The 24,883-nt window shown below is 38.8% G+C and overlaps 1 long non-coding RNA gene across 2 annotated transcripts; it reads left to right on the forward strand.

Annotated features, from left to right (window-relative positions):
* Positions 1–6,331: 6,331 nt before the first annotated feature.
* On the forward strand, positions 6,332–23,139 carry LOC142171597 (uncharacterized). Of its 2 annotated transcripts, XR_012701390.1 has the most exons (4): positions 6,332–7,027; positions 9,573–9,640; positions 15,014–15,111; positions 22,929–23,139. It is a non-coding gene; the product is annotated as an uncharacterized LOC142171597 (long non-coding RNA). The 2 variants fall into 2 exon arrangements; XR_012701389.1 differs by lacking the exon at positions 22,929–23,139 and having other exon boundaries at positions 15,014–15,290.
* The last annotated feature ends 1,744 nt before the right edge of the window (positions 23,140–24,883 follow it).

The following is a 24,883-nucleotide window of genomic DNA, read 5'->3' on the forward strand; positions in this document are numbered from 1 at the left end:
AGAAGAAGGAATCAAGTCAGGCAAAATTATGAGCTACTCTGCATTGAAAGATACTACAGAAGACATTCAGAATATCTCAGTAAGTTTGGGTGAAAGAAAGAAAAATAGAAAATATGTTGTTGAGCCCCACCAACGACAAGATCCAGTGGGCGTTCCTGCTCAACGCTTTCAACCTCAATATCGACCCCATGAATATCCTCGTACTCCTGATAATCCTTCCCCAATGCTACTTCTCTCCACAAAATCCCCAGTGTCATACTTCACCTTCCCAGTACTCTATCCACAATGCACCGCCATACGCTCCACATCCATAAGACCCGCAATGGCCTGCACCGCCACCACAAATGTCTTACCCACCTCTACAAGCATATCAACCACCTATCCGCAAGAGGTTCCAACCGAGGTCGGAGTACAAAATGAAAAGACAACATCAAAGAGAAAAGTCTTTCACACATATTGGAGAATCATATGCCAGTTTGTTCCAAAAGTTGAGGCAATTGGACATGTTAAAACCGATTCAGATAAAAATGTCGAACCCTCTTCCAAAGAATTTTTATTATTCTCAAAGATGTGTATATTTCTCTAATGCCTCGGGGCACAACATCGAAAAGTGTTGGAATCTGAAAAAAGCAGTCCAGAATCTTGTTGATGCAAGTGACATTATCGTGCAAAATCCAGATGCAGCGGATACTAGCAAAAGTCCATTGCCTGTTCATAATGAGACGCATATGGTGGACATGATTTGTGTTGAAAAGGAATATGAGAACTCTTATGAGTTCCTTGGAGGGCCATTTGCCGCAATATTTTCAGTGCTATCAGTCTCGGTTCCAGAAGTTGATCTTAAGAACGAGTTGGCAAATGGGGCCCAAAAGTTATTTGCTAAGGTCAACGTGATGGAGACTTATGAAGGTCCTAGTAATGTCGATGTGCGACTCAGTGGCTAAGATGTCGAGCTTGGAAATTAGAAAGACACTCCTTTCTTGGTTAGCCATGGATGAGTCTTGGTAGTTTATTTTGTTGTCATTTCTGTTGTCCGGGTTATTTTAGGGTTGTAATCCGGATATTGTCTTGTGACTCAAACCTTTCTATCCTTTTATTTTTCCTAGATCGATTAGTCTTGTTACCTCGTTTAGTGTTAACTAGGATTGTTCTCGGGTTGTGACCCAAGTTTATTTTGCTTGTTTTGTTGTTCAAACCCTTTCACCGTCTGTCTAATGCAATCTCTTATTTTCTGTTATTTCTAGTCAGTTTTTGTTTAGTTCTCTTTTTCTTTTATAGTTCTTTTCACGGTAACTCTAGTGACATGATATGCATGTGGAATTCCCAGTCTGGTCTTGAAAGTTAGTATAATCATGAAGCACTAAAAAAAGTTTTGAAGACGACAGAGACATTTGAGGGAAACAAGTAAAGATTTGGGCATTTTGAGATCACTTAAAGCCCGAATTGTGTGAAACTGGGGCAGATAGTTTGGGAAGTTAATAGGACTACAAGTATTTGTTACAAGAGAGTGCGTCCCGGACAATTTGAAGCGAGCAACTTTGAGTTCAAGTGCATTTCAATTTACAAGATAAATCCAAGGGAATTCGCTCCAAATTGACGGTTAACGGAGGACATCCATTGTGAATAAGAAATCATCCAACAAGAGTTATGTACTTGACAAGGCACTAAAGAAAGGTGAAAGGCATATCTGTGATATCAATGCTAATGCTGCAAAAGAAATGCTATGCATGATCTGTATTTTTCATCCTCAAGTTGCATGTGTTATACTTGGCATTTTAAGAGATTAGGAGGCCCTCTTTCAGCTACCCAAACACTTTATACCGTTCGGTACCCCTTTTGAACCTATATTAATTTCTCTGACCTCCCCTCTTTTGGAATCAAGTTAGAGTCACTAAAAAAATTCACGTCCTCATAAGATTTGTTTTAGAAGTACATCCCAAAGGAAAATAAAGAAAAAAGAGAAGAAAAGGAAAAGAGATAAAGAAAAAAGAGAAGAAGTCAAAAAGAAAAAAAAGAGAAAAAGAAAAAAAAGAAAAAAAGGGAAAAGAAGAAAATAAAAAGAATAAAAAGAAAAATAATAACAACAAAAAGTATTCATTTGAACTACGTTCGACCTGATTCTTGTGTCAACAAGATACGTAGGCAGCCTTACTCTAAGGTTCGGTCACACCAAGTTAAAAATTCTAAAATTCCTCACTTCAAAAGAAATTACGGCAGAAGTTTTGTTTTCTATAAAAGACGATTCCAAAAGTTGTAAAGTTATACCTCATTTTGTCTTAGTTTGAATTTGATCCTTCGTGCCTTTATTTCTTTCTAACCCTTTGCAAAAGCCACATTACAGTCCAAAAAAGAAAAAAAATTAGAATCAGAGGAAATACCAGGAACATATGATATTATTATCAGGAACATACTAGGATATTATTATCCTGGTATGTTTGAGGGTGCCGAGTTAGACATACCAGGAACATATGATATTATTATCATGGTTAATGCCTTATCATCTACACAAGCAGAAAATTGAAAAAATGAGAGAGTCTTATTGGTGAAAACCCTCACGGGTACCATAAGGCGACAATGAGTTGAGAGAAAGAACAAAATGAGAGATTTTTTATGGTGAAAACCCTTCGGGGAACCACAAGTCGAATAAGGATTGTGAATCTAATAGAACAATTGGACATTGGAGCCCAGTTCCAAAGGTTGAAGGTATGACAAGAATTGAAAGTTAGATTTACTAGACAGATTAGGCCGCTTAATCCAAAATATGTGTCATGGTCATTAGAGTTGGTATCCACATCAGATAAGTTTCTACTTTGTAATTCTCTTATAAGATATCATCTCTTTCCATTGTCCCCTTATTAAGTTCCTCTTGATTTGTTTAAGTCCTCTTTTTGAGTCTGGTTTGTCAGAACAAGTGAGAAATGACTTCAAAATTTGCTACCATCTTTCCAATTACACAAAGTGGAGTCTGGCTAGCGAATCAAAGTGGCATAAGTAAGGAACGAGTAGTATGCACACTGAGTTGGTGACAATTGACGTGCTTTGGGATTCATGTGAAATGCAAAGGTTCGGTAAATATCAATTGATGAGCACAATGCAAGAGATAGAGGGTATTGGGATTGAACGGATCAGAAGTGTTTTTTGTGATAAGGGTTGGCAGGAAAAGTGGTTATTCAATAACAAGCAAGGTCTTCCAAGTTGAAATCAAAGTTATCATGGGAAGTGTAGGGGCAATCTCCCTCAAGGTCGAGGCCACAAACCAACCACTATGTTTTAAACTCACAATTTTTCTTTGTTTGAAACAGGGACGAAGACTATGTCCAAATCAAAGCTTGGAAGCATGAATTTTTCAGGTGTCATGCCCAAATTTTGTTAGCACAAAGGTTGTTTGAGAAAGTTTTTACCTACTAGACATTCCCCTAGTTGAGAAGATCATTACCTCTTCCCTACTTGAGAAGACCATCACCTCCTAGGCAGTTTTCCTAGTTGAGAAGAATAGTACCTTCTAGGCATTCTCCCTAGTTGGAAGAGTCTTTAGCATTCCTTTAGTTCAGGGGTCCCGCTTGGAGAATAGATTCATTTTTAGTTTCCTTAAGATGTTAGTCTTTAGTTTTTCTTAAGTCCAGGGGTTCCGCCTAGAGAATAGGATTAGTTTTTAGTTTTCTTAAGTTGTTAATCTTTAGTTTTCCTTACGTTTAGGGGGCCCGCCTGGAGAATATGATCAGTTTTTAGTTTCCTTAAGTTGTTACTCTTTAGTTTTTCTTAAGTTTAGGAGTCCCGCCTGGAGAATAGTGTCAGTTTTTAGTTTTCTTAAGTTATTAATCTTTAGCCTTCCTTGAGTTCATGGGCCCGCCTGGAGAATAGGGTTAGTTTGTAGTTTCCTTAAGTTGTTAGTATTTAGTTTTACTTGAGTGTAGGGGTCTCGTCTTGATAATAGGGTCAGCTTTTAGTTTTTTTAAATTTTTAATCTTTAGCATTCCTTTATTTCAAGGGTCCCGCTTGGAGAATAGTGTCAGTATTTAATTTCTTTAAGTTATTAATCTTTAGTTTTTCCTTGAGCTCAGGGGTCCCGCCTGTAGAATAGGGTCGATTTTAGTTTTCTTAAGTTTTTAATGTTTAGCTAATCTCTAGTTCAGGGGTTCCGCCTAGAGAATAGGTTCATTTTAGTTTCCTTAAGATGTTACTGTTTAGTTTTTCTTAAGTTCAGGAGTCCCGCTTGGAGAATAGAGCCAATTTTTAATTTCCTTAATTAATTAATTTTTAGCTTTCTTTGAGTTCAGGGGTCCCGCCTAGGGGTCAGTTTCTAGTTTTCTTAAGTTGTTTATATTTAGTTTTCCTTGAGTTCAGGAGTCCCGCCTGGAGAATATGGTCAATTATTAGTTTTTCTCAAGTTCAATCTCACATCTAGGAGAAGCACTTCCTAGTTTAAGTCTTTTAGGCTACACTTTTAGGAGACACGCATCCTAATTTGAGCCATTGAAGTTTCACCCCTAGGAGACACACTTCCTAGTTTGGGTCATTCAGGTTTTACTTTTAGTAGACGTATTTGCTAGTTAAAATTTTCTTGGTTTTACTCACAGAAGACACACATCCTAGTCGAATCTTTAGTTTTAATCTCATCATTGCATCCTTCATCAATAGCATATGTGATTTACAGTTTTGCTAACAACTCACAATTCTTCCTAGTACAAATTGGGGCAGAAAATTTAATTCGTTTTGTTTGTTTTGATTGCAGGCACCCACCTGGAGAACAAGGGTCAATATTTCAGAAATTGATTTTAAGTTCAAATCAGAGAAGCACCAGGAGCCTGCCTGAAGAACAGGGTCAACTTCCAATTTTCGAGTTTAAGAAGCAGGAGCCCACCTGAAAAATGCAGGTTTACAAGCGCAAGCCTACTTCAAAGTCAAGCTTATTTCAAGTTCAAGTTAGAAGCACCAGGAGCCCGCCTGAAGAACAAGATCAACCGTCAATTTCCAGTTTAACTTAGAAGTACCAGGAGCTCACCTGAAGTACATGGTCAGCTTTCAATTTTCAGTTCAAGTCATATGTATCAGGAGCCCGCCTGAAGAACAGGGTCAACTTTCATATTTCAAGTTCAAGACATGGGCAGCAGGAGCCCGCCTAAAGGACAGGGTCAACTTCTAGTTTTTTTAGTTCAAATCAGAAGTAGCACGAGCCCGCCTAAAAAACAAGGTCTGCAAGATCAAGTCTACTCCAAGTTCAAGTTTATTTCAAGTCCAAGCAGTAGGAGCCCGCCTGAAAAATAGGGTCAACTTCCAGTTTTCTTCAAGTTCAAGTCAGCAGGATGCCCACCTGAAGAATAGGGTTGATTTTCTATCTCATGTTGAAGATTCAAGTACATATTCAAGGAAGATTCGAGACAAGAAGTAGATAGGATCTTGTACTTTTTCTTTTATTTTTGATGTAATAGCAGGGACCCCGGACCGGAACCTCGATGGCACAACACTTCACTCGACTCTCCACCTCGGTATCCTTCTCACTTTTCTTACTTCTCAATAACACATGACATGATTCCTTTATAGCCAAGGATATGTAGGCAGCTCAAATACTAGAGCTCGGTCACAATCTTTTATCCATCTTTATTTTCTTTTGAATAAGTATCGGGTGAGAAATCAATTACGTCGCTTACTTGTTTCTTTGCTCAAAAATACTTTGTGTTTCCAAGCAAAGAGGGACAGTTGTAAGCACGTAATATTTGACCTGCCACGTCTTCAAACTATATTAGTAGTTTCACATATTTTATATTTATTTTAGTTATTTTAATTTTTCTAAGATTGTAATATATTATTTTAATTGTTATTTTATTTGGTCTATTTTAGTATTTTTTTTAAAAAATAATCAAAAACACAAAAATAGTTTCAAGTCTATTTTAATTCAAGTTTAATTAGTATTTTATGTAGTAATACTATTTTTACCTATTTTTATTTAGTATGATCTTTTAAAAAACACAAATATAGTTTCACTAATGTTTTTGTAGTCATACTACTTTACTAGGATTTTTATTTTTCTCTACTTTTATTTTTATATAATCTTGAGGAATACCAAAAATAGTTTCACAATATAATATTTTTTATTTTAATTAATTAGAATTACTTTTGTATTTTATAGTATATATTTTATATTATATTTAGAAGTAAGATTAAGATGCTTGGGCTGGTATTGTCTTGTTTCAATTTTAGGATATCCGTATTGTTTTAAGCCCAATTCAACCAACCTAATCCAATCCCCTTAGCCCATACCCGCCTGACCCATCTTCCTCCCCTCTTTTAATCTCAACCCTCCACTCCCCTAAGACCCAACATCCCATATTTAATTCCCACTCCCATGCAAATACCTAATGTAACACCCAAGACCCTAATCCTAAGAACTAGCTAGAAGCCGCACCCCAAAAAGTCTCCACACCTCTACCGCCCCCAATTTCCAAAATCAAATACTCCCAAAGGTTAGCTTTCTCCCCAAAAAATCGAATACCCCAAGGACCTAGGACCGGCGGCCACACACACGCACATACATAATTGGGGGATAGACATTAGAGAGATTAGAGGACAGAAATGTTTGAGCTAAAGAGAGGATGCGGAAAAGAACAGCAAAAACAGAGGAAAGAAACGGAGAGCAAGAGTGAGAGTCCAAAAATAAGAGATTTCGGGAGAGAAAAAATCGGACAGAAAATTGAGAGGAAACTTGGGTTTCAAGAATTCTTCAAGCTCCTTTCCTTAGTTTTCGATCCTTTAAAATTTCAGAAAAACAACAAAAACACAATTTTTTTACCTTTTATGTTTCTTCTTTTCTATTTCAATTTTGGTTGCGAAAAAATGGAGTTTGATTGAAATTTGAGGTTTGGTCGTGTTCGAGCTCCAGATTTTCGGTGCCGTTCGAGTTTTGTTACTGGTTTGCGGTCCCTGCTCGATTTTGTTACTGCTGTTTTTCATCTTCCTTTCGAGTTCAAACGTCGAAATTCTCATTAAGTTGTAATCGTCAGAGATTCAAATATATTGGAAAGCAATTCAGGTCCATCTTTTCTCCTCTTCTCTATTATTTGCGATGTTACTTTCGTGGTTGTGATTGAAATATGTTGCTGGTCTATTCTCTTAGTTTTTGTTGATTTTATATGTGTTCGTCGAGTTTATTATACGTCTCAATTCTGGTTTTTGGATTTAGTTCATTAATCGAAAATTTTGGGTTTGAACTTTATTCATGAGCATTGGTTCTTTAGTTTCCTTCTGTATGATGCTTTTACTATATATTTGAACTTACTTTATTTTTACTTCTAAAGAGAAATATATTATGATCTCCAATTCTATACAACTGTTGTGTTGAATTTGTGCTGAATATTAAAAGTTAATTTACTAAGAAAAATGATGGCACATTAATCTAATTCACGTGATGCTTCTGCTGGGCTAACACACATATTCTTTTCTCATGGAAAGTTATTTTGAATTTTGTCCTTTGCTAAAGATTTCAAGAGTAGAGTGCTCATTATGTGGAAGTCAGTTCTGAATCTAAAGCTATGATGGCCAGTGCCATATTTTAAGTCACCTTTTAAATCTGTTTTTGTTGTTCCCATTTCTTATGCTTAGGATGTTCGTATGTTTAGGTGTTTCATTTGTCATTTTGGTATATATTCGTTTGGAATGAAATTAGACTGTGGGAGAAGTTTAAAGGCCAGGCCCATTAGTGATTAAACTGTTTACATGCTTTAAGATTGGGTTCGGTCTAAATACATGAAAAGGATAAGTAAGAGGATACGAGCATGAATTAAAATTTCCTTTTATTTAGTTCTCTTTTATTTACTTTATTTATTATATGTAACGACCCGACTTGTCGTTTCAAGAATTAATGCCTCGTTCAGTGATTTAAGGACTCGAGAAGTTTTTCAATATGTATTATGACCCACGGGTATGGTCGATTTTGATTTTCGGAAAATTCAGAATTAAATTAAAAGAATAATTCTTATTTAGAAGCTTAAATGGAAAGAGTTCACCGGAGAGTTGACTTTTGAGCAAACGATCCCGGAATAGAATTTCGATGATGGCAATAGCTTCGTATGATGATTTCGGACTTAGGCGCATGTTCGGATTTTGATTTGGAAGCCCGTAGGTCAATTCGACGCATTTTGGCGAAAGTTGAAAAATATAAGATTTTTGGAAGAATCCGACAGAAGGTTAAATTTTTTATAACGAGGTCGGATTTCAATTCCGGAAATTGGAATAGCTCCATTACATCATTTATGACTTGTGTTCAAAATTTGAAGTCATTCCGGATTGATTTGATATGTTTCGGCGCAAAATATAGAAGTCGGAAGATTTGAAAATTTAAAATTTGATTCAATGCGCGATTCGTAATTTCGGCGTTGTTTGACGTGATTTGAAGCCTCGACTAAGTTTGTATTGTATTTTAGGATGTGTGGTATGTTCGAACAGGGTCTCGAGTGGCTCAGGTGAGTTTCGAGGTGGTTTCGGACCATTTCTAGGTCATTTTTAGTTGCTGGTTTTTTGCCACAGAGGTAAGCATCGCGATCGCGGACAAACGGTCACGATCATGAAGAGAAATATTGCTGTTTGGACACTGTGAATCGCGATCGCGGAAGCCTTTTCGCGATCGCATAGAGGAAAATCATGCTGCACTCACCCGATTTTGGAAGCTAATATCTCACAACCTATAAGGAATTTGTAGATGATTCAAAAATAAAAGTTGTAGCCCTTTGTGTCTAATTTTTTAGAAAGGTAAACCATTTGTCATTTGGAGTTGTGTACAAAAAGTTATGGCGGATAAACTATATGCTGTCTAGGAAGAGTTTGGAAATCTCTGTTGCACAGGGCTGACTTGAAATCTTATATCTAGCAATTTATAAGGAATTAAGAGATGAACAACAAATGAAAGTTATATCCCTTGGTGTCTAGTTTTCAGAAAGTTAAACCATTTATAATTTGGAGTTTTGTACCAAAGGTTATGACCATTATACTAGAGGCTATCTAGAAGAGCTGGACACTTGTTTTTCGCGATCGCGAAGCATTTTAAGCGATCGCAAAAGGCAAATTTTGGGCTGAGAAAAGTTGTGCTTCGCAATCACGAAGCATTTTCCGCGATCGCAGAAAGTAAATATATGGGCAGTAGCTATATTTCGAGGTTTCAGCCATTTTTAACATATTTGGAGCTATAGAGTTCGGATTAAAGCGATGTTTGAGACGATTTTCACCATATGGATTGGGGTAAGTGTTCTATATCCAAAAGTGATTATACTTCAGGATTCTATGGTTATATTTATCATTTATTTTGAATTTAAATAGAAAAGATCAAGATTTTTGCAAAACATTTCAAAAACAAAAATTTAAGATTTGGAGGTCGAGTTGTTATCGGAACTTGATAAAATTTATATGGTTGAACTAGTATCGGAATGTGTGTTCGGATTTCATCAAAATTATATTGGGTTCCGAGAGGCGAGCCCCGCGTTGACTTTTGTTGACTTTTTTGGAATAAATTTTTAAGTCGATGTATTATTATCCATAATTGTTTCCAATGAATTTTAATGAGGTTGTACAATAAATTTGGATAGATTTGAGCTGTACAGAGGTCAATTCAAGCAAGAAGACTATTTTGGAATATCGTCGTAACTTCAAAAAGGTAAGTATCTTGCCTAACCTTGAGTGGGGGAATTATCCCTTAGGCATCGAGTCTTATGTGCCATTTGTGAAATGTGAAAAGCCGTGTACGCGAGGTGACGAGTACGTACTCAGGCTTATATGTGTAAAATATATTGGGTTAAAGTCTTAGGCCTATTGTGTAGTAAATTGTATAACCGCTGACATTTATTAAATCATCTATTTGCCATGCCTCAATTCGTGTTTGTTAAATTTATTTTTATATGACAATTTGATGTGATTATTACTTGTATATTTATGTGAAATTCGTGAGTTTGATGATTTGATATTTCTTGGAATTTAATTTTATTATGGATTTTCCATCTGCAAATAATTAATGAAATAAGTTTAAACCGAAGCGTTATATAATTATCAAGAATTTGAATTATAAAGGCTGTGAATCATATTGAGGCAAAGTGCCGAATTGTGAAATATTATTCGGTTGAGTTATTCACTCCCGAATATTTTGTTAAGATGTTGTGCTCATTATGGCCGAGCCGTGGGCTTCTTATTGTGAAAAGAATAATATATTGTTGAAATTTGTGATATGTTGTAATATTTGAGTACTTGATGATCCATTTGTGATATGTGAGCACTTGATGTGCAGTTGTTGAAATCATATTTACTTTGGGACTACGGAACGGTATTCTGGGAGATCCCCATACATATTTACTTTGGGACTACAGAACGGTATTCCGGGAGATCCTCCCTTGTCTTGCATATTTACTTTGGGACTACGGAACGGTATTTCGGGAGATCTCCCTGTCTTGCATATTTACTTTTGAGACTACGAGGCGGTACCTCGGGAATGCCGTTTTGTTGATATTGTTCTATGGATGCACTTACCGTTGGTTATTTTATTTTTTCGTGATATGTAAATTCTTGTCTTCTTCGGTGATGTACTAGTTGACTTTATTATTATGTGTTTTGTACTCCTTATTGTATTGTGTTGGCTTTGGCTTTTTAGTACGAGACTCTGGAGATTTATATTTCTGGTTTTTATTGATTTTTGATGACTGAATTGTTTTAAATAAAAGAAAATTTCTATTATGTTTTATATTGATAAGTATTACATCCAAATAAGTAGTTTATCTGATGCTTTAATTTAAGTGCAAATGTCATTTTCTTCACTCAAACTATTTCTAAAGTCAATTGATCGTGCAGATTCTTTTATATATTGATATTTTTGGCACGTGAGTTGTCCGTGCAGTTGTGATAGAAACATGGGCACGAGATGCCGTAAAAATATGAAAGTGGGCTGAGACCCATATTATTATGAATATGAAATGAGGTGTTACAAGGTGACTTTTATTTGAAGGAATTATATTCCAAAATTATATTTGAAAGATATTTATTTGAAGGAAGTATATTCGAAATAAAATTATTGGAAAGTATTATATCCTGTTTATTATTTGAAAGATTTATAGGTGAACGAACTATATTTGAAGGACTTGATTAAATTGGTTGTACTTGTATTCATTATTTGTTGAGCAATATTTATGGTGTTCTTTCCGCCCTGCTGTTTATATCACTGATTGATTATTATTGCCATCATTGTTATTTGTTTCCTATTATTTTTGTATGCTATATTACACAAGTTATTAGACTAGTGAGTGTCTTGACTATACCTCGTCATTACTCCACTGAGGTTAGTCTTGATACTTACTGGGTACCGACTGTGGTGTACTCATACTACACTTCTGCATATTTTTGTGCAGAGCTAGGTTTGGAGATATCGGACTCGGACATAGTTAAGGTGTGATCGCAAGGATTCAAGGTAGAGCTGCTTGGGCGTCGCAGTCCCTTGGAGTCTTTCCATTTTATTGTATTGTTAATTATTATTTGAATAGTATTGAGTATTCAATCCTTGAGATCATTCCATGTATTCAGTTAGAGTTCGTGACTCAGTATTACCAGTCTTGGGAGGTTGTTATATTTGTAATTATTTCCGCTGTTGGTTTATATATATTAAAAAATAAAATTGGCTTGAATTGTAATTATAATTGGCTTACTTAGTCTTAGAGACTAAGTGCCATCACGGCGCCTGTGGTGGGATTTTGGGTCGTGACAGAAAAAGCGGTAATTGAGCATTGAGTGGCCTTTGGAGCGAGATAAGTGTTGTGTCTAACCTTGACTTGAGGGAATAGGACTTGTTTGTCTATTTTCTACATGTTTAAATGTTGGGGAACAACGTATATGTGAGGTGACGAGTACTTATGCATTGTGGTCGGGTTAAAGCATGCGGGCGAGGCTGAAATTGCGCACTCGGTATCAACTATGCGTTAATGGTTCGTGATACTACAGAGGGGTCATAAGGGAGACAGAGTTGCTCAACCATTCCTACAACGTGTCGTCCAGATCGAGGATGCGGAAGTATTGAGAGATCATTCAATTGTGCACATGGAGGTGCATTAGGTTCTGACATCTGGTTGATAAATATGATCTTAAGAAGGTTTAATTAATTGCCTAATTGTCACAATCGTGGTAGGGTCACGAGGTAGGTGTAGATCTGAAGATAGTTGGTGGTATTAGAGACTATGTAGTGTGTGTGGGATTTTCATTTAGTGAAAGGTACATTCTAGCAGTCAAGGCACTCGAGGAAGCAATTTTGTCTGTCATGAGGATGACATGCGCCCAATAAATAACTTGATGTGTCTTATGACTGGTGACGTACGAGCGATGAAGGTTAGTATTGTGCATCATCACACTGTGTCCTATGGCTTCGCGCCAAGTGAGGGGAGTTTACTATCAACGATCAGATTGCAGGGTCATGTGTTATATCAATTTTAGCCTGAGATGTATTTATGTGGTATTGAAAGGTTCTCCAAAACTTGTATATGATTAAGAGTTGAGATTTCTATGGGATAATGATGGGACTTGTGGTATTCCCCCACCCTTAATAATTCTATATTTCAGTATCAGCGGGGTCATGGAAATAATTTCAGAATACTCGAAGTGCTCCAGTAAATTCTTTTAATGAACCACCGGCACGGGGTTCCTATAATGGTTGTTCCAGTTATCCGGCACAAACTCAGTATGAGCAGCCGAACCCGTAGAGGGGTTGTTATCGCTGTGGTGATACTAGGAACATCATGAGAGATTGACCCAGACTTGGGAGAGGCGGATTTCATCAGAATGCTCAAGCTACATGCTCTATTCCAGTTACCACCCCACATGCATAGTCAGTTAGGGGTGGATGACAGGCGGGTAGGGTATAACGACCCAACTGGTCATTTTGACTTTTAGAACCCTGTTCCCATAAATAAAACTTCCCGAATGTGCTTTTAATAATTTATGACTTGCGGGGATGGTTGGTTCAGAATTTGGAAGTGATCGGGTTGAAATCGGAACAATTGGTTCCTTAGTTTAGCTTTAAAATGCCAAGTTTGACTTCGATCAATATTTTGAGAAAACGACCCCGGAATCGGGATTTGACTGTTCCAATAGCTCCGTATGGTGATTTTGGACTTAGGAGCGTGTTCGGAATTTTATTTGAAAGTCCGTAGTTAAATTAGGCTTGAAATGGCTAAAACAGGAATTTAAGTTTGGAAGTTTGACCGAGGAGTTGACTTTTTGATATCGGGGTCGAAATTCAGTTCCGAAAATTTTCATATCTCCATTATCTCATTTAAGACTTGCACGCAAAATTTGGTGTCATTCCGAGTAGTATAAGTATGATTCGGCGCGTTCGGAGGAAGTTAAAAACTTGAAGTTCATATTTTGATCTAATTCGTTTTGGGGTGCGATTCTTAGTTTCGTTATTGAATTTCGTGTTTTGAGAGTTCGAGCAAGTCTGTGTAATATTTTCAGACTTGTTGGTATATTTAGACGGGGTCCCGTGGGGTTCTAGTGAGTTTTTTAACCACCCGGAGCTAAGTTGAAAAACGAGAAATTTCCCTACGCGAAAGAGGAATGGGACTGGCGGGGATTTTTCCCTACGCGTTCGCGAGGGAGATCACGTTCGCGAAGGGCAGGCCAGTAAGCCTTCGCGTTCGTGAGACCCATGTCGTGTTCGCGAAGGGTAATTTTAAGGTTGTGCAATTTTGCCTTCGCGAAGAAGGGATTCACAATACCGGACAGGATGTCTTAAAAACGGGATTTCACCATTTTTAACCCCATTTCTTCCATTTTTGGGCGATTTTTGAGCTTTTGAGAGGGGATTTCAACTACCAATTGGAAGGTAAGTTAATTCTACACACCTTGAGTTAAATACATAGATTATGGGTAGGTTATAACCGGTAAATCTTAGAAATCAAGGATTTAGATGAAAAACCTAGATTTGTATAAAAATGAGATTTTAACCACCAAAATGGTTATGGAATTGGATAAAAATTATATATTTGAGTTCTTGAGATTATGGGTAACGTTTTCATCCAAAAATTTCTGGAATCCAGGCACGTGGGTCAGGGGTGAATTTTAGGAATTTTACCATTTTGGATAGGGTAATGTATTTAATAGATGAATATCAAATTATTGAACATGTATTAGTTATTTTGTATAATATTTGGATAGTTTCGGATTTTTCGGCACCGAATTGAGATTTTTACGCGACATTTTTGACCGGAAAGCGGACTTTGAGACAAAGTAAGTCTCTTGTGTAATCTTGTGTGGGGGAATTTACCCCATAGGTGATTAAATTAATAATTGTTGTTAATTATGGGAGCTACGTACGTACGAGGTGACGAGCCCGTACGTAGCTACTATCTATGCTAAAGTCCGGGTAGTTTAGGACTCAAAGCATGAATTATTTGTGTAAATTGTATTCTTTATTTAATTAAATTATTTAAAATACATTGTGAATTGTTAGGGAAAGATAGTAAAAGATGGAAATCTTATATACTTAATTTTCTGCTTAAATTAATTAATTATTAAAAGAAATTATTCATCCTCTCGAATTAATTTCTAATAAATATACTATCCTTCCGGAGGTACATAAGAAAATGTCCTTCTTTCTTGTGGAGCGTGTCGAACTCCTCGGCATTATAGATGCATCTATGGATCGCGCTGCCTGTCCCTCGGCAGTGTACACAACACTCTGGATCGGGTCGTACGACCTCGGCAGAAATCGTGCCTAATAATAATAATAATAATTACTTGATGCCTTGATATTTTTAATTGCAGTTTGTGAATTTAATTAATAGATTGAAAATTATTTCTGTTGGTTAAATAAAATTATTGTTAACTTTGTGAATCATGTCGATTTAGATATTCTAGTTTTATTTTAATTATTATTATTGACCCATAGTGAGTGTCAAAGTCGGTCATCTCATCTCTACCTCTTCGAGATTAGGCTTGATACTTACTGGGTACACGTTGTTTACGTACTCATGCTACACTTGCTGCACTTTTTGTGCAGCGCCTGAGACAGGTGCTATCGTTGGACCTATCGGCGCGCACCCGTGTTATCCGGAGGCTTAGTGGTGAGCTGCTTTCTGAGCCGTTCTGCAGCAACTAGTGCGTCTTCCTGAATTTTTATTCTATCTATTTCATTCCAGGCAGTATTTATAATTTTTGTATAATCTACTAGATGCTCATACACTTGTGAAATGAGGTCTTGGCACACACACTAGTAGAATATTTTGATTTAATTATTTTTTTTATTATTTTAATTTACCAGATCTTTTCATATTGTTTTAATTTTTGCAAGTGAGAAGAGTTTAATTACTCGGTTAATTTTAAAAGAATTGAATATGGGTTTAAATTACTAGTTGACTTACCTAGCTGTAGTGTTGGGGGCCATCACGACCTATAGGTGAAATTGGGTCGTGACAACATGGTATCAGAGCACTAGGTTCAAGTAGGTTTCACAAGTTACGAGCAGGCCTAATAGAGTCTTGCAGATCAGTACGGAGATATTTGTACTTATCTTCGAGAAGTTATTGGGTGTTACAAAACTACCTTTCTTCATCTTCCATCGTGCAATTGATGTAGTACAAAATATCTTTCTCTTATTCTCTCACAGATGGTGAGAACGCGCTCTAATGAGGTTCTAGACCAGGGAAGAGCTACTCCTCCAGTTGCTAGAGGCCGAGGTAGAGGTCGAGGGAGGGCTCCAGCTCGTGGTAGGGGGAGAGGATGTCCCAGGACTGTTTAAAGTTATGCCGCCAGTGGGTCCAGCAAAAAATCCCATTATTGAGGAACAGGGTGAGGTGCTTGTGGCAGAGCGAGCTCCGGTGGATTTCACATCTGCACCGGGATTCTAGGATGTCATGAGTCGTATGTTGCGGTTCATGGACACTATGACTTAGGCCAGTTTATTTTCGGCATACCTAGCCACATCTCAGGCAGGCGGGGGAGCACAAACCCCTACCGTACAGGCTCATGGGCAGGCAGCTGCTGTATATCAGACCCAGGGTGCACTACACATGGGTGGAGCCCAGTAAGTGGCAGCAGCTATACCTGAGCCCAGGCCAGCTGCAGCCGCTGATCCGCAGAAACTATTGGACAGATGGACTAGACTTCATCCTCCTGTCTTTGGGGGTGAGTGACATGAGGATCCCTAGGATCTCATTGATCGGTGCAAGGATAGACTGTACAACATGAGGATATTGGAGTCTCGTGGGGTTGACTTTGCTACTTTTCAGCTAGAGGGTAGAGCCCGTAGATGGTGAAAGTCTTATCTTCTTGGCAGACCAGTAGATTTTCCTCCCATGACTTGGGACAGGTTTACCCGTATCTTCCTGGACATGTATATTCCACCCTCTCAAAGGGAAGAGTTGCGATTTCAGTTTGAGTAGCTCCAGTAGGGTCAGATGTTAGTGACTGATTATGAGGCGATATTCTCTGAGTTATCTCGCCATGCACTTATGATACTCCCTACTGAGGTGAAGAGAGTGCGGAGGTTCGTTACGGGTTTACATACTAGCATTCAGGCCACTTTGGCTCGAGAGGTTGAGATGGGTACTTCTTATGAGCTAGTCGTGGAGATAGCCCGGAGGATTGAGGGTGTGTGTCAGAGGAGCCGAGAGCAGGTTATGAGAGATAAGCAATTTAGATATTCTGGAGAGTTCAGAGGTGCTCCGTCTGGGGGTAGAGGTCAGTTCGTGAGAGGGCAGTCCAGTAGGCCCTCATATCCAGCACCACTGCCTCCTCGGGGTGCTCCAGTGCGACCTTATTTCAGTGCTATACCAGAAAGTTCTTATCGCCCACCGGCTATTCAGGGTTCTTCCAGTGGGTATTCAGGTCACCAGGGCCAGATTCTTAGTCAGCAGCCCATTATACTGAAGAGTTGTTATGAATGCGGGGATCCCAGTCACATACGGAGATTCTGCCCCAGCCTTCGGGGTAGGCCAGTGCAGCAGGGTCAGCAGCCTATGATTACCGCGCTAGTTGCTCCACCAGTAGTACGACCACCAAGAGGTGGAGGACAGGTGGGAAGGGGCCGTCCTAGAGGTGGAGGTCAGCCAGGCGGAGGCCAGCCAGTTGGCGCTCCAGCTCGGTTCTATGCTTTTCCGGCCAGACCAGATGTAGAGGCCTCAGATGCCGTGATTACAGGTATTATTTCTGTTTGCGGCAAAGATGCCTCTGTATTATTTGATCCAGGATCTACATATTCCTATGTCTCATCTCTATTTGCTCATTTCCTGGGTGTTTCCCGTGAGTCCTTGAGTACTCCCTTTATGTGTCCACTCATGTGGACGATTCTGTTGTTGTGAATCGGATCTACTGGTCTTGTATTATTACATTTTGTGGTTATGAAACTAGAGCAGATCTCCTATTGCTTGAGATGACCGATTTTGAAATTATCCTAGGCATGGACTGGTTATCTCCATATCATGCCATCCTAGATTGCCATACCAAGACTGTTACATTGGCTATTCCAACATTGCCTAGGCTAGAGTGGAAGGGTTCGTCTGTTAGTGCATCTAATCGAGTTATTTCTTTTATGAAGGCTCAACACATGGTTGAGAAGGGTTGTTTGGCTTATCTAGCCTATGTTCGGGATACTACTGCAGAGACTCCGACTATTGATTCAGTGCCTGTAGTTCGAGAGTTCTCCGATGTATTTCCTTCAGATCTTCCAGAAATGCCACCTGATCGTGATATTGATTTCTTTATTGATTTGGCTCCAGATATCCAGCCTATATCTATCCCATCGTATCGCATGGATCCGAAAGAATTGAAAGAACAGCTTGAGGAGTTACTAGCCAAAGGGTTCGTCAGACCGAGTGTATCGCCTTGGGGTGCACTGATATTATTTGTGAAGAAGAAGGATGGAACGATGTGAATATGTATTGATTATCATCAATTGAACAAAGTCACTATTAAGAACAAGTACCCGTCGCCGCGTATTGATGATCCATTTGACCAGTTGCAGGGTGCTAGGGTGTTCTCTAAGGCCGACTTGAGGTTGGGGTATCATCAGTTGAAGATTCGGGATTCGGATGTTCCAAAGACTGCTTTCCAGACTTAGATATGGTCATTATGAGTTTCTGATGATGTCCATCGGTTTAACTAACACCCCGACATCGTTTATGGATGTGATGAACAGGGTATCCATGCCATATATTGATTCGTTTGTCATTGTCTTCATTGAAGACATCTTGATCTACTCGCGCAGTAAGGAGGAGCACGAGCAGCATATGAGGTGCTTCAGACGCTGTGGGAACAAAAGTTATATGTTAAGTTCTCTAAATATGAGTTTTGGCTAGAGTCTGTAGCATATTTGGGGCATATTATATAAGGCGAGGGTATTAAGGTTGATCCCAAAAAGATTGAGGCGGTTCAGAATTGGCATCGTCCCACTTCGGCGACTGAGATAAGGAGTTTTCTGGGTTTAGCAGGTTATTATCGTCGGTTCGTGGAAGGTTTTTCATCTATTACAGCACCTTTGACCAAATTAACCCATAAGGGTGCTCCGTTCCGATGGTCCGATGATTATGAGGTGAGCTTTCAGAAGCTCAAGACAGCATTGACTACAACACCAGTGTTAGTGTTGCCTTCCGGTTCGGGGATGTATACAGTGTATTGTGATGCTTCACACATTGGCTTGGGTTGTGTATTAATGCAGGAAGGGCGAGTTATTGCATATGCTTTACGTCAGCCGAAGCCCCACGAGAAGAATTATTCGGTGCATGATTTGGAGTTAGTTGCAATTGTTCACGCTCTTAAGATTTGGAGGCATTATCTTTATGGGGTGTCTTGTGAGGTTTACACTGACCATCGCAGTTTGCAGCATTTATTCAAGCAGAGGGACCTAAATTTGAGGTAGCGCAGATGGATGGAGTTACTAAAAGATAATGATATTACTATCCTATATCATCCGGGAAAAGCAAATGTGGTTGCCGACGCCTTGAGTAGAAAGGCGGAGAGTATGGGTAGTTTGGCTTTCATTTCAGCAAAGGAGAGGCCATTAGCTTTGGATATTTAGTCCTTGGCCAATGGATTTTTGCAGCTGGATATTTCAGAGCCCAGCCGAGTTCTTGCATGTGTTGTAGCTCAGTCTTCACTATTTGAGCAGATCAAGGCTCGCCAGTATGATGATCCACACTTAATGGTTCTTCGAGAAATGGTACTACGGGGTGGTGCCAAGTTACTATTGGAGCGGAAGGTGTTCTGCAACTCCAGGATCGTCTATGTGTTCCGAATAAGGATGGACCGAGGAAATATATCCTAGAGGAAGCACACAGTTCTCGGTATTCTATTCATCCAGGTGCTACGAAGATGTATCGTGACCTAAGGCAGCATTATTGGTGGCGACGAATGAAAAAGGACATAGTTGAGTATGTAGCTAGGTGTCTAAATTGCCAGCAAGTTAAATATGAACACCAGAGACCAGGTGACCTACTTCAGCAGATGACTATACCAGAGTGAAAATGGGAACGCATCACTATGGACTTTGTAGTTGGGTTGCCGCGGACCTTGCGGAAGTTTGATGCAGTTTGGGTTATTGTCGAAAGGTTGACCAAGTCGGCACACTTTATTCATGTAGTGACTACGTATACTTCAGAGAGGTTGGCCTAAATATATATATTCAGGAGATAGTTCGGTTGCACGGTGTGCCAATTTCTATCATATCAGATAGAGGCCCTCAGTTTACTTCATATTTTTGGAGAGCAGTACAAAGTGAATTGGGGACCCGTGTAGAGCTCAGCATAGCCTTTCATCCGCAGACAGTCAGAGCGGACAATTCAGATTTTGGAGGATATGCTCAGGGCATGTGTGATTGACTTTGGAGGCCAGTGGGATCGTTTCTTGCCTTTGGCCGAGTTTGCTTATAATCAAAGTTACCAATCCAGCATCGAGATGGCTCCATTTGAGGCTTTATATGGTCGGCGATGTCGTTCGCCCATCGGATGGTTTGAGCCCGGTGAGTCTAAGTTATATGGTACTGACTTGGTGAAAGATGCCTTGGAAAAGGTAAAGTTGATTCAGGAGCGACTTCTTACAGTATAGTCCAGACAGAAGAGTTACGCGGATCAGAAAGCACGTGACTTAACTTTTATGGTAGGTGAAAAAGTTCTCTTGAAAGTTTCGCCGATGAAGGGAATCATGAGATTTGGGGAAAAGAGGAAATTGAGCCCAAGGTTTATAGGCCCATTTGAGGTGTTGAGACGAGTTGGGGAGGTTGCTTATGAGCTTGCCTTGCCTCCCAATCTATCAGGAGTTCATCCGGTTTTCCATGTATCTATGCTCCGGAAGTATCATGCCGACCTATCACATGTGTTAGACTTCAGCACAGTTCAACTAGATAATAGTTTGGGCTATGAAGAAGAACCAATTGCCATTGTTGATAAACAGGTTCGCCAGTTGAGGCCCAAGAGGATTTCTGCAGTAAAAGTCCAGTGGAGGGGACAACCAGTCGAGGAAGAGACTTGAGAGGCCGAGGAAAACATGCGAAGCAGATATCCACACTTATTCAACACTCCAGGTATAATTCTAAACCCGTTCGAGGACGAACGTTTCTTTAAGAGGTGGAGAATGTAACGACCCAACTGGTTATTTTGACTTTTAGAACCCCGTTCCTCCAAATAAAACTTTCGAATGTGCTTTTAATAATTTATGACTTGCGGGGATGGTTGGTTCAGAATTTGGAAGTGATCGGGTTGAAATCGGAACAATTGGTTCCTTAGTTTGGCTTTAAAAGGCCAAGTTTGACTTTGGTCAATATTTTAAAAAAACGAACCTGGAATCGGGATTTGATGGTTCCAATAGCTCCGTATGGTGATTTTGGACTTAGGAGCGTGTTCAGAATTTTATTTGGAAGTCCGTAGTTAAATTAGGCTTGAAATGGCTAAAACAAGATTTAAGTTTGGAAGTTTGACCGGAGAGTTGACTTTTTGATATCAGGGTTGGAATCCAGTTTCGGAAATATTCATAGCTCCGTTATGTCATTTAAGACTTGGACGCAAAATTTGGTGTCATTCCGAGTAGTATAAATATGATTCGGCGCGTTCGGAGGAAGTTAGAAACTTGAAGTTCATATTTTGATCTAATTCGGATTTGGGGTGCGATTCTTAGTTTTGTTGTTGAATTTCGTGTTTTGAGAGTTCGAGCAAGTCCGTGTTATGTTTTCAGACTTGTTGGTACATTTGGACGGTGGTCCCGGGGGGTTCTAGTGAGTTTTTTAACCACCCGGAGCTAAGTTGGAAAACGAGAAATTTCCAATTCTGGTTTCCTTCTTCGCGAACGCAGAAGGACCCTCGCGTTCGCGAAGAAGGAAAATTGGGAGCTGGGCTTTTGCCCTTCGCATTCGCGTGGAAGGGGACACGTTCGTGAAGCCCGGGAGTTTTGGCCTACGCATTCGCGATGGTAGACACGCGTTTGCGAAAGAGGAATGGGATTGGCGGGGATTTTTCCCTACGTGTTGGCGAGGGAGATCACGCGTTCGCGAAAGGCAGGCCAGTAAGCCTTCTCGTTCGCGAGACCCATGTCGCGTTCGTGAAGGGTAATTTTAAGGTTGTGGAATTTTGCCTTCGCGAACGCGAGGCACTGACCGCGTTCGCGAAGAAGGGATTCACTGTACCAGACATAATGTCTTAAAAAACGGGATTTCACCAGTTTTAACCTCATTTCTTCCATTTTTGGGCGATTTTGGAGCATTTGAGAGGGGATTTCAACTAGCAATTGGAAGGTAAGTTAATTCTACATACCTTGAGTGAAATACATAGATTATGGATAGATTATAACCGGTAAATCTTAGAAATCAAGGGTTTAGATGAAAATCCTAGATTTTTATAAAAATGAGATTTTAACCACGTAAATAGTTATGGAATTGGATCAAAATTATATATTTGAGTTCTTGAGATTATGGGTAACGTTTTCATTCGAAAATTTCCGGAATCTGGGCACGTGGGCCCGGGGTGAATTTTAGGAATTTAACCATTTTGGATAAGGTAATTTATTTAATACATAAATTTCGAATTATTGAACATGTATTAATTATTTTATATAATTTTTGGATAGTTACGGATTTTTCGGCACAGAATTGAGGTTTTTACGCGACATTTTTGATCGGAAAGCGGACTTTGAGACAAGGTAAGTCTCTTGTCAAATCTTGTGAGGGGGAATTTACCCTATAGGTGATTAAACTAATAATTGTTGTTGATTGTGGGGGCTACATACGCATGAGGTGATGAGAGTCCATACGTAGCTACTATCTATGCTAAAGACCGGGTAGTTTAGGACTCAAAGCATGAATTATGTGTATAAATTGTATCCTTTATTTAATTAAATTATTTGAAATATATTGTGAATTGTTAGGGAAGGATAGTAAAAGATGAAAATCTTATATACTTAATTGTTTGCTTAAATTAATTAATTATTAAAAGAAATTGTTCATCCTCTCGAATTAATTTCTAATAAATATACTCTCCTTCCGGAGGTACATAAGAAAATGTTCTCCTTTCTTGTGGAGCGGTCCAAACGCCTCGGCAGTATAGATGCATCTATGGATCGCGCCGCACGTCCCTCGGCAGTGTACACGACACTCTGGATCTAGTCGTACGACCTCGGCAGAAATCGTGCCTAATAATAATAATAATTACTCGATGCCTTGATATTTTTAATTGCAGTTTGTGAATTTAATTAATAGATTGGAAATTATTGCATTTGAAGGAATTTAATTATTTCTGTTGGTTAAATAAAATTATTGTTAACTCTGTGAATCATGTCGATTTAGATATCCTAGTTTTATTTTAATTATTATTATTGACCTATAGTGAGTGTCAAAGTCGGCCATCTCGTCTCTACCCCTTCGATATTAGGCTTGATACTTATTGGGTATACGTTATTTACGTACTCATGCTACACTTGCTGCACGTTTTGTGCAGGGCCTGAGACATGTGCTATCGTTGGACCTATCGGCGTGCACCCGCGTTATCCGTAGGCTTAGTGGTGAGCTGCTTTCTGAGCCATTCTGCAGCAACTAGTGCCTCTTCCTGAATTTTTATTCTGTCTATTTCATTCCAGACAGTATTTATAATTTTTGTATAATCTATTAGATGCTCATACACTTGTGACACCAGGTCTTGGCACACACACTAGTAGAATGTTTTGATTTAATTATTTTTCTTGGTTATTTTAATTTATCAGATCTTTTCATATTGTTTTAATTCTTGCAAGTAAGAAGAGTTTAATTACTCGGTTAATTTTAAAAGAATTGAATATGGGTTTAAATTACTAGTTGGCTTGCCTAGCTGTAGTGTTGGGCGCCATCACGACCTATAGGTGAAATTGGGTCGTGACATAGGGGGCGCCCTAGAGGGGGAGGCCCGACCCATTGATATAATTGATATGGTATGGTTGAGGCCGCTACACCAGATTTTGTCGTTATAGTTATGATTTAATTTGTAATAGAGGAGCACTGTTCTTATTTGATTCAATTTCAATTATCGAGGTGAGACCTGCTATCATGCTCCATGTATAGCGAGTTAGTAATTTTGTACACCACTCACGTGTTTATCCGTATTTGATAATGTTAGCCCGTGTCTATCATTTTTATTTTTGTTCACTATTGAGGGCTATAAGTCCAAAATAAATGGCTTTCTATTACTCACTACAATACGTTTTGACGTGATTTCGGGATAATTGGATTCAATTCTATGAATTATATGCCCTACCGGGATGAGGGTTCATTATGTGTTGTGAAAACTGTTTACGAAATTTATTGAAAAGAAGAAAGAAAGGAAATTGAAAATTTTAAATGGCACAATGTGCAAAATACTTGTGATTCGGAGTTGAGAACGAGATCCTCGCATTTTTATATGCTACGAAATATTTAATGTTATATAAGGACGAAGTTCTTGTGGTGAAAAAAAAATTAAAATTAAAAAAATTATGAGTTTAAAATTCTCCCTTTGTGAAATTTAATTTATACTATAGTATTAATAGGGAGTCATACCTGTTAGGCTTATTTGATAATTCTTGTATATTCTTTGTGCATATTTAGCCATTTTCGTGTTGTAAACATTGAGTTTTAGCCTTTGAGGTGAGTGCCCAGTTGGCGTTAAATGTGACTCAATAATCCGAGTAAGTAATTGTAATGACTCGACCGGTCGTTTTGAGCCCTAACACGTCATTCAGCGGTTCGAGGCATTGAGTAGCTTCATTTCAGGTGTTATGACTTGTACGTGTGGTGAGAATTAAATTTCGGGAAATTCGGAGTTGATTTGGAAATAAAATTCTAAATTTGGAAGCTTTAAGTTGGAAGAGTTGACCAAACTTTGACTTTTGAGTAGACGACCTCAGAATCGGGATTTAAAGGTTCCAACAAGTTTGTATGATTATTTTGGACTTAGGCGTATGTTCGAATCGAGTTTTGGATGACCCGGGTGTTTCGGCGCCTATTGTGGAAGTTGGCATTTTGGAAGAATTTTATAAATTTGGGTTGAAGTACATTTCAATGTTATCGATGTCCGTTTGGGATTCTGAGTCTGGGAATAACTCCGTATAATGATTTTGGTATTGGAAGTGCGTCCGGAAGTGGATTCGGAGGTCCGTAGATCATTTTGGAGTCATTTGGCGAAAGTTGGAAATTTGGATAATTTTGAGAAGTTTGATCGGGAGTGGACTTTTTGATATCGGGGTCGGATTCCGATTCCGGATGTTGGAGCAGGTCTGAAATGTCAATTATGACTTGTGTGCAAAATTAGATGATAATCGGACGTGATTTGATAGGTTTCGGCATTAATTGTAGAAGTTAAAGTTTTAAAGTTCATTAAGTCTGAATTGGGGTGCGATTCATAATTTTGATGTTGTTTGATGCGATCTGAAGTCTCGAGCAAGT

This window comes from Nicotiana tabacum, chromosome 17 (assembly GCF_000715075.1).
Source record: "Nicotiana tabacum cultivar K326 chromosome 17, ASM71507v2, whole genome shotgun sequence".
In the NCBI taxonomy this organism is placed as follows: Eukaryota; Viridiplantae; Streptophyta; class Magnoliopsida; order Solanales; family Solanaceae; genus Nicotiana; species Nicotiana tabacum.